The sequence below is a fragment of the Equus caballus genome, chromosome 4 (genome assembly GCF_041296265.1).
Source record: "Equus caballus isolate H_3958 breed thoroughbred chromosome 4, TB-T2T, whole genome shotgun sequence".
Lineage (NCBI taxonomy): Eukaryota > Metazoa > Chordata > Mammalia > Perissodactyla > Equidae > Equus > Equus caballus.
In genome coordinates this window covers 19,508,958-19,513,823 of record NC_091687.1, presented here as the reverse complement: position 1 = coordinate 19,513,823, position 4,866 = coordinate 19,508,958, and positions in this window count along the sequence as shown.

Here is a 4,866-nt window from a genome sequence, read left to right as displayed (position 1 = left end):
TGGCAGCAGATGTTAGCTCAGGGCTAATCTTTGTAAAAAAAAATAAAAATAAATAAAAGACGCTATGTCAGTCATTGTTCTTTACTTATCTTTTTGTGTTTGTTTGCTTATTTTAAAAAGTGTATCCTGGACACTCCTTTTCAGTAATGCATAGAGATTTCCTTCATTTCTGTTATTTTTGTTTGTTTTTTCCCTTTTTTTTTGCTGAGGAAGATTAGCCCTGAGCTAACATCTGTTTCCAATCTTCCTCTCTTTTTTTGTCTTTTGCAGGCAGGAAGATTTACCCTGAGCTAACATCTGTGCCAATCTGCCTCCACTTTATATGTAGGTCACCGTTACAGCATGGCTGACAAGTAGTGTAAGTCTCCGCCTGGGATCTGAACCTGTGAACCTGGGCTGGCAAGGCAGTGTGCCAAACTTAACCATTATATCAAAGGGTCAGCCCTACTTTTATTCCTTTTTTACAGTTGCGTAATATCCCATCATTTTGATTTATGTTATTCAACTAATTCCCCTTGACGGGTATTTGATTTGTTTCCAGTGTTTTGCCTCCACTTGTAGAGCTTCATAGAAGAAACTATGCATACATTAACTTCTATATTTGCTAGTTTGCTTTTGAAATAGATGCCCAGAAGTGGAATTCTCAATTAGAATGTGATTTAAATGAAATTTTGCTAGATAGTGCCAAACTCTCTTCTTCGCAGTTACCATTTTGTGTGAGAGTACCTGTTTTTCTATAGGCTTACCACCAGATTATGTTGTCAGGCATTTTGATTTTAGTCAACTTGACATGAGAAAAGTAACTGAACGTATTTTTTTCCTCAAGATTTATCAAACTTTAATGTATATATAAAAAGCTTCACAAACTATCAGTGCCAAAGGACAATGATTTTTCACAAAGTGAGCATATATGTATAATCAGTTACTAAGTGCTTAGTTTAAGAACAAGTCTAGCTTCTCAGAAGCCCTCACTCAGGAGCTTCACCTACCTGGAAGTAACCATTATGTTGATTTCTGAAACCCTGAATTTAGTTTGCCGGTTTTTACACCATTACATGTTGAATAATACAGAAAACACTCTTTAACTACAGCTTTTCTTCTCTTTTTTTCTGCTAACTTTTGTCTTTGTGGCAATTCATCTTTGCAGTCTCATGTAATAATACTTTGTTCACCCTCATTTCTGTGTAGCTGCCCATTGTGTAAAAGAATCATAATTTATGTATTCCATATTAGATAACACTAGAACGTGTCTAGATTTTTCCTATCATAAATATATAACACCTTCAATAACTAAAAACAAAATTATAGAAGTGAAAATTTTCTTAAAACTGATCTATAGAATGCAACCAATCCAATAAAAATCTCAGGAACTTTTTTCTGTAGAAATTTATAAGCTAGTTTAAAAATACAGGGACATTCCCAAAGATCAAAATAGCTAAGAAAATCTTGAAAACACAGAAACTTATCATATCACATATTTAAAAAAATGAGTTGTGGTAAGAAAACAACACAATTTGCCATTTTAATCATTTTAAGTGTGCATTCAATAGTAAATGTATTCATATTGTTGTGAAACATATCTCCAGAACTTTTCATGTTGCAAATCTGAAACTCTATACCCAATAAGCAACTCCCCTTTCCTCCCTCCACAGAGCCCCTGGAACTACCATTCTATTTTATGTTTCTGTGACTTTGACTGCTTTAGATACCTCATATAAGTGGAATCACAGTATTTGTCTTTTGGTGACTGGTTGATTTCACTTAGCAAATGGCCTTAAGTTTCATCCATGTAGTAGCATGTGACAGGATTTTCTTCCTTTTTAAGGCTGAATGATATTCCACTGTTTCTATGTAATGTATGTTTTTTGCCCTTCATCCATTTGTGGACATGTAAGCTGCTTCTACTCTTGGATATGCTATGCTCCTATCAACATGGGTGTGCAAATGTCAAATAAAAACATAGACAAGATTGTTCATTGAAGAAATATCTAAAATAAGCAAAAAAAAAAAAAATGGAAATACCTATCTGAAATCAACAAGGGAAGAATTAAATCACTTGTGATATACTAATAAAATGAATATTATACAGAAATTATTGTCAATGCACTGCTGCAGCCCCAACAAAATGAACAAATCTCAAAACAATAATTTTGAGGGAAAGAATTCAAAGATATTTACATAGAGTTCAAAAAAGGGTAAAACAAATATATGGTTATAAGTCGGGGGGTTACTTTTGAGAGGACTTTGTGATGGGGGCAAGGAGGGGGCCAAAGAGGGGTTTTGAAGCACTGGTATTCTATTTCTTGATCTTGGGATTTTGCATGGTTGTTCACTTTGTAAAAATTCATGAAGCAATTCGCTTACGATCTGTATGCTTTTCTGTATCAGTGGTAATTCAAAACAAGTTTATAAAAACTTGAAAAAAATACAAGAAAAAATTTGAATACGATGTACCTTGGGACAGAAACATGCACACGGATAGTCCCAGCAAACTGGGATTGCAGACTGTGTAGCAGAAGGAAAACTGAAGCTATGAGGGAAAGTGTCCACTCAAGTCTCCATAAGTCATAAGTGCGAGATTTCATATTTCACTCAGATCTCCCTGATGAGGCATATTTTCCCTTTGTCACATTACCTATCACACAATGAAGTCTTAATTATTATTGCAGTTTTTAAATGTTCTTCTATCAGATACTAAAGGGTCAAATTCTGGAAAGAAAAACCTCCTCCTGACAGCCAAAATTTTACCAACTTAAAAAAAAGGAGATATTTCAGCATTAAAAATTGTCTAAATATACTTTCCAAACCTTATTGCTATCAGGAAAATATTTATTTGTGATCTTGAGAGATAAAAATTATGGGATGTCAAAACAGTAGGAGAATGAAAACAAATACAATATATATTTTAAAATTTTTCTTCACAGATATGAGGACTCTAGTTAAAACAAAATACATTTTTATGAAAGATATTACTTTGGAATATATCGTTATATTTAATTGACGTTAAACTATATAAAATGATAATACCATTTCAGGCTATACTTCAAATGACAAATATAAATTGAGGAATTTTATATTAGTTTATTAAAATGTAACATATATTACTAAACTTTACAAAAATTATTAAAATCTTTCATGAGAGCAAACATACTATTTTCTTTTAATGAAAATTAATATTTTTAAAGGAATTGAAGAATAAAGGAAACATTTCTACCACTTACTGAGAATAACCAAGCTCTTGATGAGCCAATGGGAATTGTAGGTGTTGCAGTAAGCCTAAATCATCAGCTGTTTGCAACAGAAGAGAAACCACACAGTAGAACAGGCAAGCTGAGTAGAAGACATCCCTAACAACCCCATAAAGGAAAAACCTGTAAACCCACATGTCAACTTGTTTCCCATATGCAGACAATGCCAGTGGCCAACAGGTAACAGATGCTCGAAAAAGTGTTTGTTGAATGAATGAATAAGTAAATGAGTGAGTGAATGAATGAATAGTTAATATCAGTGGAACTTGTACAGCTACCACTTCCCACCTGGATGTGTGGATCTGGAGCCACATTACAGTGGCCAGCACCCCCACCACTCACGTGGGATCTGTTCCTCCTGCTCATACTACTCTCCAACACCTTGGTGGCCAGTGGTTTTTAGTGAATTAATAAATTTTGGTTAGGCATTTTTTAAAATTTTCATCTTTTTTTTTTTTGGTTTTTTTTTTAGCCTTTTTTTTTAATTTTTATTTTTTTCGGATGTACATCATATTTCAAATTCTGGATACATTACATCATGTTCACCACCCGAACACTAATTATAGTGCATCCCCTCACATGTGACCCTAATCACCCTTTTTGCCCTCCCCCCTCCCCCCTTCCCCAATGGGAACCACAAGTCCAGTCTCCAATGCTATGTGTTGTTTTTGTTTTGTCATTTTTATCTTCTACTTATGAGTGAGATCATATGGTATTTGACTTTCTCCCTCTGACTTATTTCACTCAGCATAATACCCTCAAGGTCCATCCATGTTGTCACAAATGGCTGGATTTCGTCATTTCTTATGGCTGAGTAGTAGTCCATCGTGTATAAATACCACATCTTCTTTATCCATTCGTCCCTTGATGGGCACCTAGGTTGCTTCCAAGTCTTGGCTATTGTGTATAATGCCGCAATGAACATAGGGGTGCAAGTATCTTTAAGCCTTTGTGTTTTCAAGTTCTTTGGATAAATACCCAGCAGTGGAATAGCTGGATCATATGGTAGATCTATCCTTAATTTTCTGAGGATACTCCAAACTGCTTTCCATAGTGGCTGCCCCAGTTGGCACTGCCACCAGCAGTGAACAAGTGTTCCCTTCTCTCCACACCCTCTCCAACATTTGTTGTTTCCTGTCTTGTTAATTACAGCCATTCTGACCGGAGTGAGGTGATACCTCATTGTAGTTTTGATTTGCATTTCCCTGATAGCTAATGATGTTGAGCATTTTTTCATATGCCTGTTGGCCATCTGTATTTCTTCTTGGAGAAATCTCTGTTCAGATCTTTTGCCCATTTTCTAATTGGATTGTTGGTTTTTTTGTTGTGGAGCTGTATGAGTTCTTTGTATATTTTGGATATTAACCCCTTATCTGATATGTGGTTTGCGAATATCTTCTCCCAATTGTTAGGTTGTCTTTTCGTTTTGTTGATGGTTTCCTTTGCTGTGCAGAAACTTTTTAGTTTGATGTAGTCCCATTTGTTCATTTTTTCTTTTGTTTCCCTTGCCCGGTCAGACATGGGACTTGAAAATATGCTGCTCAGACCAATGTCATAGAGCGTACTGCCTATGTTTTCTTCTAGAAGTCTCGTGGTTTTGGGTCTTACATTCAAGTCT